Source organism: Canis lupus, chromosome 17 (assembly GCF_048164855.1).
Source record: "Canis lupus baileyi chromosome 17, mCanLup2.hap1, whole genome shotgun sequence".
NCBI classification, from domain to species: domain Eukaryota; kingdom Metazoa; phylum Chordata; class Mammalia; order Carnivora; family Canidae; genus Canis; species Canis lupus.
Window position 1 is genome coordinate 26944780 of NC_132854.1, and position 12759 is coordinate 26957538.

At 33.3% G+C, this 12759-nt stretch overlaps 1 long non-coding RNA gene across 16 annotated transcripts in view; it reads left to right on the forward strand.

Moving 5' to 3' along the window:
• The window catches only part of LOC140607968 (uncharacterized), a 415966-nt gene that overhangs the window by 232099 nt on the left and 171108 nt on the right, over positions 1 to 12759 (forward strand). The window contains exon 6 of one of the 16 annotated variants that reach the window (XR_012009902.1): positions 7913 to 8834. The exons of the other annotated variants lie outside the window; for them this stretch is intronic. This is a non-coding gene — a long non-coding RNA (uncharacterized lncRNA). Of the gene's footprint in view, positions 1 to 7912; positions 8835 to 12759 lie in introns of those variants that run through there. 16 annotated transcript variants of the gene reach the window in all.

Here is a 12759-nt window from a genome sequence, read left to right on the forward strand (position 1 = left end):
GTCAAAGGGTACAAACTTCCAGTTATATAAGTGATCTGAAGACTAATGTACAGTATGGTGACAGTAGTTAACAACACTGGATTGTATACATGAAAGTTGCTAAGAGAGTAGATCATAACTATTCTTACAACACACACACATACACAATTGGGAACCATGTGTATTGATGGATGTGTTAACTAACCTTATTATGGTCATCATCATTTTGCAGTATATATGCATATTAAATCATCACATGATACACCTTAAACTTATGCAATGTTATATGTCAATTATATCTCAATAAAGTAGGAAAAATTCTTTTACCTTCACAAATTTGCTGGCTTTTGGTTATGGAACTAAAGATACAACATATTCCTCCTATTTTTCCATTGTGAAGATATGGTTGTCAAGGTAGGAAGATATATATTATTTATCTTTAAATTTAATTTGTAAATTTTTAGTCAACATATTATATTTAGAACTTTGGATTCTTGCCCTAGGTAAAAGCACAGAGAAACACATTTCCTATGTTTCCTTATAAAACGTATAAAAGTGAGTTTACGTTCTTCCTTTCCAAACTTGCTTTTCCTTTTCTGTACCTTGCTTCTGTGAATGGGACTATGATTCACCTAGTTGACTGACTCTGAAATACTGGATTCATTTGAGTGGTGCATCATCTATCATGCCCTCTCATTGATTCAAAGACACTGCTCCAACAGTTTTTCCTTCTCACTCTCCTACATCTTAATTTTTTTATTATCCACTTTATCACTCTCATCGGTTACAAAAGCATGGTGTTCTTTCTCATATTTTACTGGAAAGAAGCCTTTCTCTTGACTGCTCTTCCTTGTTTTAGGTATCACTCCATTACTTTGCTCCATATTGCAATAAATCTTCTTGAAAGAGTCGTTTATCTTTCCTGACATGAATTCTCCTCCTCCCAACACCTCTTAACCTTATTGCAATTTACTTGTTCTTGGTTTTTGCTTCTTTAGTATTACTTTCAAATATACTATCGATTTCTATCTATTATGTTGATTGTGTTTATCTTCATTTCCTTGATAAAATATAATTCCCATGCTGTCAGGGATATTTTCTCTCCCTTGTTCACTAATGGTCAACAGGAGTCTTTAAAATTGACCCACATAAAGTAAGATCTCAATAGATATTTGTGGAAGGAATTGACAAAGGAATTCTTGACTATTACCTTTCCCTCAGCATCAGCATATATCTAACCACCGATATATGCTTCATATTTCTTGATTCAGTCCACTCTATTATCTAGCACCTTCTATGTGAATCTACTATTACTTCAAAATAAAATGTTTATTTAAAAACTATTTCTTCTTTATATCCAAGCCTAACTATTCCCTTTCCAAGAACCTTTTCCATTTCCCAATGAAAATAAATTATTTAAAAAACAATTAAGTTCTTTTTTCTATCTTCTAGGAATCCTGCTTATATTCTTGGAGCTATGTAAATGGTATTTACTGTTGATTTTTTTTTTTCATTTCTTCACTTTGCTATTCTCATCACATTTACTATTTGGCAAGTAAAGAAAAACAGGACTATACTTAATACTGAAATAGGACTTGATTTGTATTTTACTGATAGAAATTGAATAAATATACCCTTTTTGGTAATATATTAGTCCTGATAAATTAGTAAAATTTTCTCAGCCTGAATAGACATTCCTGAAAACAGCCATGGTCATTTTTAAAAGCACAAAAGCAAAAAACATGAAAGGTATTCAAGTGCAAATTTTAATTTAGTTTAAAAAATTTGTAAAGAGGCAATGCAGTAGAAATCTGACAAGATAAACTCTTGGAGATATCATGGGATTTTCTTCAGTAGATTTGATCTTAGCTCTCCTCTGGTAGTTTTAACCAGTCTTGGGCTGTTTTAATTTAGCAATATGTAGATAGATGGATAGATGGATAGATAGATAGATATGTATAAACAATAATTAATGTGTTATTAATAAATAAAATATATAAATAATCAATAAATATGTTAATAAAACAATAAAATAATAATAAATTATGTTCTTGGTGAATTATAAACAAATATTAATTGGTGTGTTATTAATGATTAATAAATTAATATATGAATGAATTAATAAGTTAAAATATTTAAGACCTCAATCTTCATGTCCAAATCAAAAATTCCCCACCCTTAAAACTTGGGGAACTTGGACTTGGGAGAGATACAAACTGATCTTGTATTCTCTGTGTCTTTACTCTTTGAGATTACTTGTTTTAGGGTTGGAAAAAGAAAAGTCAGAGAAGAAAGGCAGGGTCATCTTATATTACTGACACTATGGTTGCCTTGGAGAGGTTTCCCTGGTATGCCCTGGTTTAGTCTGGTGAAATCAGCCCCTTGGCTAAACCAACTTACCATAGCAGATTCTTCTCAAGTGGGGTCTGACTTGTAATTTTTCAATAATTTATGTTTAATTTAATATGTTCTTTGCATAGAATAAAAAAAAGATGAGGTGCTCTACTCCACCTAATGATGCAGAGTACTAGGATAGAGTGGAAGTTGCATCTGTCTTTTCTCCAAATATACTGTACTGAATTCCCTTCCTAGCCTATTATTATAAATTCTTCTCTTGGGTTAACAATGTTTTTATATTCCCCCATGTTTGAAATATATGTTTCCCCCATGTGTGAAATATATCAATCTGTCCAGAAGAATTTCCACCATTCCAGTGAAGCATTAGAATGTGCTGACAGAAATGAGTGAACATGTACACAACATTCCCATTATGTAGCATATTTAAAGTTCTCTCTCTCTCTCTCTCTCTCTCTCTCCAAGGGCCTTCTAGTATAGAATGGAACTGGAAGTGAAATCATGCTCTATGCAATAAGGCTACATGTCATGTCAGACAAGTCAGAAGAAATTATTTGGTCTCAATTAGAAGTGGCTTTCTTTAGAATTTAGGCTACTTAATCTGTGTCATCCATACTTGGACTTATCCAATAATTCTAAGGAAATCAGAATGACTTTTTAATTATTATACTACACTCAAATTTCCATGGGGCAAGAACTTTGAAGCAAAATCATAAAACTAAGCCTTAGATTGGGGACCCAGGTAAAGAGGAGTAGATAAGCAGAGAAGAAACAATAGGAAAACAAAATAAAAAGTTTCACTGGAAATTATTTTCAGAACAAATCCACACACCCTAAAGTCATCATATTATATCAATTACACTGAATGGGACCTTAATTAGGTAGTAGATATACTTTTAAAAATCAATAACATTAATAAGTAGTATTAATCAGAAGAGTAGAAGTGTTTAATTTTAATACAAAAATATTAAAAAGAATTTATGAAGCTATAGAAATGAAAACAGGTACATACATGTATGTGTACACACACATTATCTGTTATATATGTATAAATTTATTCATGTGTATATATTTATTATTTAGGGATTATGAAATGTAGATTTAAAACACTTGTATGATATGCTTAGAGAAATAAAAAATGAACTAAAGTGTACAAGAATGAATAGTGTAAAAAATGACAAGATGATTAAACCGAAAATAACTTTTTAGAAAAGAAAATGTAATATTGAAATTACAAAGCCCTTGAACAGAATATTAAAGATTAAAGAAAAGTAGTAAACTGGAAAATAGATATTAAAATTCATACAAAATTTAATATAAATTTTCAAGGAGTGTTTGAAACAAACACTAAGGAGCATTGAAGATAGATTGAGATATGTTATAATATTTTTATTCAGATTTCTAGCTAATGGAAAGAGGGTGTAGAGAAACAGGATACCTAAAAATATATAAAAATATAAGTATAAATATGCATTTACTGAAAAAGAGCTATCACTTAAATATTTTCTGATAACAAAAAATTTTTTCACACCAACATAACCAAGGAAAGGAAATAAGAATACCTAGTATCCATGACTGATTAGGCATAAATTCCTACAGACAATAAAGGCCAGAACAAGAAAGGGCCAGGAAGATATATTATATCACTCTGCCATCCTGCTACTGCATAAGGAAAAGAGAAGTTCACAAAGGGATAAAACAAATGCCAGTTCTTCCAATTTTCATATGGTCACAGAGCCCTATAGAGAGGGTTTAGTTTTTGTGTTTTCCAGGCAAAAGAAAAATTTTAAGATCTAGAAAAAATATCTAATTATATCTGGCATGTATCTAATATATAACATATATATTCTGCACCTATAAATTGCTAAAATCTATAAATTCTATAAAACCAAATAGATTAATCCAAAGTACTTATATGTCTTGAAGGTTCAGAAGTATTCACTGTCTCTCTCTTTGAAACCATAACCATTTGCAGCAGTCACACAGTCTTTTTCTATTTCTTTTCATGATTACTAAAGTACTAAAGTACAATTGTAAAACTGAGCTTAGCCCCAAAAGCAAATTGTCCCATTTACTCTTTTCTTTTATGCATGGAAAAATACATCTCAGTGGGGATTTTGTACTGAAGAACAAACATGCATACATGTGACTAATTTGATGAAGAAGCAGAAATCATCACAAAAGCTATTGCTATTAGATTGGAGAACATAGAATTTAAAGGAGAATTTTTTCACATGTACCTTTTAAAAGTATGTATTTGTTTTTTGGGGGGGTGTTATTTAATTTTATTGTTGTTTTATTACCTACAAGCATGGAACTGGGGAAAAAAAGAGCAAGACCTGATTTGATTTTGCCATATTTATTGAAAAAAAAATCTGATCAGTTTAATCCTCAAAGTTATTAATGATGTGGGAATAAAGGCACTTTCTTTTGAAAAAATGAACACTTACCAAAACAACAATAACAACAACAACAACAACAAAACATCCTGTTTTGAATTCTATCCAATGACTTAGACTCTGCAGAGCAGAAAGATTTCCCATTAGTTACAAGTTTCCTGAGGGGCATATTTCCTTTCCACTCTATGCCTAAAACTGTGTTTCTAAGTAATGAAAGACATTGTATCCTTAGAAAAAGTTAAACTCAACCTCCCAAACTAATTATCATCAGTCATATAAACATTTTTTTTTTTCTTTTTGCTAACCCCAGCCTCTCAATGACTTGGGTTAACAGGAACTTCTGAATCATACCAAAAAAAAAAAAAAAAAAGGAAAGAGAAAAAATATTACCTTACACTATTCAAGGTCATAATGCTGTAAATAATACCTGGGGTTAGAAACCCAGACTATCGGTTTTTGCATTAGCCAGGTATTAGGTTTCCCAGCTTTGTTTTTATTCTTGCTTTTTTCCCCTCTTGGGCACGGGGTTTATAGGTGTGAATCCATAAACATTATTTTTTAAGAAAGATGTTTTTCTTCTTTCTTCAAGGCATGGGAATGAAAAGTGTTGCCTCTTAATGTTCTTAACAGTGAAACTTTTAGTAAGCTTTTTGATACCTTCACTAACTTTCAAGAAAACTTACCTCAAAGTCATTGAAACTCAAGATAAATTTAGATTTTTAATTGTGTAATAAGTAAAATAATAATAGTACTAAATTGCACAAGAAGTTCTTACTCACTATTATTAGGCAGCCAGACATTTTTTTGAATTCATTTATTTATTTTAGAGAAAGAGAGAGAGAGAACAAGCAGGGGAAGGGCAGAAGGAGAGGGAGAGAATCGCAAATAGACTTGACGTTGAACATAAAGCCTGATGAAGTGCCCAATCTCAGAACCCTGAGATTATGACCTGAGATGAACCAAGAGTCAGAGCCTTGGAACTTGTAGCCACTCTAAATAATGTGGCAATCGACATCCTTTGGTCTATTATTTTTTTTATGTTCCTGCAATTGTATTTATAAGAAATAAATTTCTATAGAAATCCATGGGTGTTGGATTAAAAGGTTATCTGAATCTACCCTAAAAATATTGCTATTTTCTATTTTATAATCCAGATATGCACATACTTACATTTATTCATAAACTGTTCCTATGAGCTTACTAATAAAAATTCATTATTTAATTGCCATAGCTTGGAGATCAGAATTATTTTTGAAATAGACCAGTTCATTCCATGATAACTTCAGTATTAAACTGATTAATACAGCCACTTTTCTAAACTGCATATTTTTAATTTCCCTTAAAATTCCATATTATTTCTAAAAAGACTTGCATATCATCTATTCCAAATCAGTATTATATTAAATTTTCAAAGAAAAAAAAGAATTTCAGTGACTCTTTTTCAATAGTAATTATTCCAAATGCTAAAATGGTTTAATTCATTGAAACCCACATCTATCTTGCCATAATTAAATACAGCTGCTCTGGCTCTCACTTCAATAAGGATTCATTTTTTAAAATATAATGACCCTCCTTATACAGAATACAAGTTATTAGGTCACCTGCCAGCAGTCTTCTCTCAAGCTACCTAATTATCATTCCTTTAAGCTTTATTCATCTTATATTTCCAAGATTTGGATCATTAATTTTTTCTCCCTTATGCATACATTGCATATTTTTCTACATCCTTTTTGGCCTTCAGACTTTCTGCAAAAGTTAGAATCTAGCCAAGTATTGCATAAAGTATTTTTTTTGTTTCTGAATTTTCTAGTTCAAGTACTCAAAATTAAGATTTATCCATTAACTTGAAAATTAATCATTTTTAATAAGCATGTACCTTAGTTCCATGAATTATTACTACACTTGATGGGATAAGTAGAAAAGTTTTCTTTCAATAAGCCAATGCTATTAGGTCTAGAAATGTCTATGTAATTAAAGGAGGACACATCATAAAGGTCTCCACCTCTCTCTCAGCATCCTAGTGATAAGTCATAAGACAGCTTATGACTCTGTCCTTCCATACACTCTCCTTGGCTCTGCATATATTACACACTTGTGATTACCATGGTTATATTCATGACTCTTGACAGTTACAAGACTCTTGACAGATGCTTTACAAATACGTATTCATCTTCACTCATTTGACTCTACAAAAAGCCTGAATGGAAAAAACTACCTATTACTATAAAATACTTAAACACAATAATCATTGGTAAAGTTCCTATCTTGTATCCAGTCATTCAAATCTGTTACAGTTAATAGGATTGTTGAAATTTACTCAACAACTCTACCATAACTACTCTTGACCTTCTAAATAAGTTTTTGTTTACCTATGTTATGGCCTAGATATTACTGCCTTTAACATATCAACCTTTAATATTCCTTCCTTACTGGGCAGCCCAGGTGGCTCAGCAGTTTAATGCCGCTTTCAGCCCAGGGTGTGATTCTAGAGTCCTGGAATCGAGTCCCACGTCAGGCTTCGTGCATGGAGCCTGCTTCTCCCTCTGCCTGTGTCTCTGCTTCTCTCTCTCTCTCTCTCTCTCTCTCTCTCTCTGTGTGTGTGTCTCTCATGAATAAATAAAGAAAAAATATTTAAAAAAATTTCTTTCTTACTAATTCAAATATGTATTATCTATTACTGAGAATATTCAAATAATTTATTATTCTTTTGAGATTAGTTTTACTTCTTTAAAATTCACCCACCTCTCTCATTTCAGACAGCATAAGAAAATCAAATGTTATGTTATTATTAGTTGGTTAAATCCCTTACACGTCATCCATATCCCATAAAATTAAAGCATCCTACTTGCAATGGCACCTGAGAACTTCAAAAACTGATGTCAACTTCCAACATAATACTTACTAATTTTCATCTCAGTAACACCAACCTACTTATGGCCTTATATAAATATCGCTGTTATGATCTTAAATCCTAGATCATTCTAGGTTTCTGTCTTACACATCTCTCTTTACTGTTAATCCATATTTATTCATACTGCAATATCCATCTCAAAAATCACCTTGAGAAGATGTCTCTGAGCCCTCTCTACTTATATGATCCCTCATGTGTTTCAGAAAAGGACTTTTTCTTAGCATCTATCATAATAAATTAACACTTTTTTATTGATGTTCTTTCTTAGGTCCTTGAAGGTGCTTGAAGACTGGGAATCTTGTTTAATTTTCTTCTTAACCTCAACAGTTGCAATATTGACTTATATAGAATAAGCTCTCAAAAAATGTTCATTAAAATGAAGTATTTAATAGTTACTGAACCTACTTCCTAGATGGTAGGGGTCTAATCTGAGTCTGTCCAGGTAAGTTCCTACCACAGACTTGGATAACAATGTAATCTCATAAAATCTTGGACAATAACAAATATAAAAGTACCTGAAGATACTAGAGAGTGAACAAAGGTGGGCAGGTTCTGGAGGTAGTTCACTACTTGGAAAAAGACTAAAGCATGGGATGAGTGATCACATTCTTTGGATTTATCATAAAGCAATCAATGTGATTCATCATATCAACAAGAGAAAAACAAAGAACCATATGATCCTCTTATTAGATGCAGAGAAAGCATTTGACAAAATACAACATCCATTCCTGATCAAAACTCTTCAGAGTGTAGGGAGAGAGGGAACATTCCTCAACATCTTAAAAGCCATCTACAAAAAGCCCACAGCAAATATCATTCCCAATGGGGAAGCACTGGGAGCCTTTCCCCTAAGATCAGAAACAAGACAGGGGTGTCCACTCTCTCCACTGCTATTCAACATAGTACTGGAAGTCCTAGCCTCAGCAATCAGACAACAAAAAGACATTAAAGGCATTCAAATTGGCAAAGAAGAAGTCAAACTCTCCCTCTTCGCCAATGATATAATACTCTACATAGAAAACCCAAAAGCCTCCACCCCAAGATTGCTAGAACTCATACAGCAATTCAGTAGCGTTGCAGGATACAAAATCAATGCCCAAAAATCAGTGGCATTTCTATACACTAACAATGAGACTGAAGAAATAGAAATTAAGGAGTCAATCCCATTTACAATTGCATCCAAAAGCATAAGATACCTAGGAATAAACCTAACCAAAGAGGTAAAGGATCTATACCCTAAAAACTATAGAACGCTTCTGAAAGAAATTGAGGAAGACACAAAGAGATGGAAAAATATTCCATGCTCATGGATTGGCAGAATTAATATTGTGAAAATGTCAATGTTACCCAGGGCAATGTACACATTTAATGCAATCCCTATCAAAATACCATGGACTTTCTTCAGAGAGTTAGAACAAATTATTTTAAGATTTGTGTGGAATCAGAAAAGACCCCAAATAGCCAGGGGAATTTTAAAAAAGAAAACCATACCTGGGGGCATCACAATGCCAGATTTCAGGTTGTATTACAAAGCTGTGGTCATCAAGACAGTGTGGTACTGGCACAAAAACAGACACATAGATTAATGTAACAGAATAGAGAACCCAGAAGTGGACCCTGAACTTTATGGTGAACTAATATTCGATAAAGGAGGAAAGACTATCCACTGGAAGAAAGACAGTCTCTTCAATAAATGGTGCTGGGAAAATTGGACATCCACATGCAGAAGAATGAAACTAGACCACTCTCTTGCACCATACACAAAGAAAAACTCAAAAAGGATGAAAGATCTTAATGTGAGACAAGATTCCATCAAAATCCTAGAGAAGAACACAGGCAACACCCTTTTTGAATTTAGCCACAGTAACTTCTTGCAAGATACATCCACGAAGGCAAAAGAAACAAAAGCAAAAATGAACTATTGGGACTTCATCAAGATAAGAAGCTTTTGCACAGCAAAGGATACAGTCAACAAAACTCAAAGACAACCTACAGAATGGGAGAAGAGATTTGCAAATGACCTATCAGATAAAGGGCTAGTTTCCAAGATCTATAAAGAACTTATTAAACTCAACACCAAAGAAACAAACAATCCAATCATGAAAGGGGCAAAAGACATGAAGAGAAATCTCACAGAGGAAGACATAGACATGGCCAACACGCACATGAGAAAATGCTCTGCGTCACTTGCCATCAGGGAAATACAAATCAAAACCACAATGAGATACCACCTCACACCAGTGAGAATGGGGAAAATTAACAAGGCAGGAAACCACAAATGTTGGAGAGGATGTGGAGAAAAGGGAACCCTCTTACACTGTTGGTGGGAATATGAACTGGTGCAGCCACTCTGGAAAACTGTGTGGAGGTTCCTCAAAGAGTTAAAAATAGACCTTCCCTACGACCCAGCAATTGCACTGTTGGGGATTTACCCCAAAGATTCAGATACAATGAAACGCCGGGACACCTGACCCCGATGTTTCTAGCAGCAATGTCCACAATAGCCAAACTGTGGAAGGAGCCTTGGTGTCCATCGAAAGATGAATGGATAAAGATGTGGTCTATGTATACATACAATGGAATATGACTCAGCCATTAGAAACGACAAATACCCACCATTTGCTTCGACGTGGATGGAATTGGAGGGTATTATGCTGAGTGAAGTAAGTCAATCGGAGAAGGACAAACAGTGTATGTTCTCATTCATTTGGGGAATATAAATAATAGTGAAAGGGAATATAAGGGAAGGGAGAAGAAATGTGTGGGAAATATCAGAAAGGGAGACAGAACATAAAGACTCCTAACTCTGGGAAACGAACTAGGGGTGGTGGAAGGGGAGGAGGGTGGGGGGCGGGGGTGAATGTGTGACGGGCACTGAGGGGGGCATTTGACGGGATGAGCACTGGGTGTTATTCAGTATGTTGGTAAATTGAACACCAATAAAAATTAATTTATTAAAAAAAGAAAAGAAAAAGAAAAAAATGAAAAAGAAAGGCTATACAGTAAAGGTACAAGTGGTAGATAAAACCTGGATGCAGAACTCCACACACTTCCCAGCCCGAAGAACCAGATGGCAGAATATTTTCTAATAATTAGAATAGAATAATTTCTAATTTAGTGTAATCTAAATTGTGAGAAGTTAATAGGGAACATTCTCAGATATTGCTTCTACTCCATACTTTTTTCCTTCTGCTTCTGGAAATCCCAGTGAAAAGAAAAGTTGAACTTTTAACTATGCTCTGTAAATGTCTTACACTCTTTTCTAGGTTTTCCAAAATGTTTTCCCTTTTCTTTTTCAGTTTGTATGCTTTTCGGTGTATTCCTATTTTTCCACTTTTAAGTGAGCTTTTCAGGTGTGTCCAACCTGTTAAATTTGTTTTTACTTTCAGTGTTAATTATTGTATATTTTAAGAATTCACATCATATCTTTTATAAAGCTGCTTTTTCTGAAAAATTTTATACCTCACCATCTATTTTCACAAATATATTAATCACATTATAATTTTTAATCCATGTTGATAACTCAAGAGTCTAAGCATTCTGAGTTAATTTGTTATTGTTTTTCTAGTAGTTTCCTTTATCGGTCTGCCTATTTTTTGAGAAATTATCTGAAATAGTGTATGAAAATTTTCAGATCATATTTAATCATCATAAAGATAATTAAATCGGGGTCAGTATACCTCAGTCCAAATGATAGTTTTCAGAGTTTGTCAGGTCTCTTTTCTATCTGCTCTTAACTGTGTGAATTAGCCTATGAGAAACTTCACCAAGAGAATAGAATGGTGATCTATACTCTTCCTTCTTGATAATTCCAAAAGTCTAATTTTTATCTTCTCACAACCAAGAATTCTGATGGTTTCATTAAACTATTCAACAGTTTGGCAGCAGCTGCTTTCTGTTTCAACAGCCTAGGAATCTGGAAACACATCAGCTATTAAAGTATTGTAAAATGTCAAGCTCATGTCTCACTGGGAATTTAGCCCTTCTAGTCTGACTGCCTTGGCTTCCCTGAAATCCAATTTTCTTTTCTCCTGCCATGCTACCTATTAAAATCTCACAGATATTCCTAAGGTTTCTGCTAGGATGCTCAGTCTTTCTCTCCAGACTGCATATCAGCAAATGTCTTGATGGAAAAGTAGAAAAATGTGCCAGATTCACTAAATGGAATTTTTTTTCTAGCTGGGATCCTGGTCTCTCCAATCCTAGCTAATTTCATGGCTCTCTGATGCCTTCAAACTAAATTTTTAACCCATTATACTAGTCTTTGATGGGAGTTTTGACCTTTTGGACACAAAAGTCCAATTTTCAGAAGATAACAAGAAAGAGGTAGCACTAAATTTTTATAAATTGAAAATAAATTTTAAATTGAAGTTACAAAATGCATAATTATTACTTTTATAATTTACTCTTTGCTAAAATTATCACATATTTTCCTACTTATGTGTATAATGAAAAATTTTGTTCTGTAACCCTAGGATAATTATTACCTAATTTTGTACCGTATTAAATTATTTAATTTACCACATTTCGATCATATACCAGTATGTGATATGTTTTGTCTTGTGCCATACTTTTCATCCCTGTGACTTATTTATTTCATAATTGGAAGTATGTACCTCTTAACGCTTTTCACCTCTTTCACCTATACCTCTACCTCCCCCTGCCCTACCTTTTGGTGAACATCACTTTGTTTTCTATATTTGTGAATCTGTTTCTGTTTTGTATGTTCATTTGGTTTGGTTTTTAGATTCCAGACATAAATAAAATCATATGGCATTTGTCTGACTTACTTCACTAACATAATACCTTCTAGGTCCATCTTTGTTGTCACGAATAACAAGATATTCTTTCCTTTGGCTGAGTAATACTCTATAGCTGTGTATTTATACAACATCTTTATCCACTCATATGATGATGGACGCTTCAGTTGTTTCCATACTTTGGCTATTATGAATAATGCTTCAAGAGAACATGGGAGTTCAGATATCTTTTCCGTACTCTGTTCTATATTGTGTTTTCATTTCCTTTGGATATGTAATTGGAGTTGGATTTATGGATCATATAATAGCTCAATTTTTAATTTTCTGAAGTGGCTACACTGATTTACATTCCCAC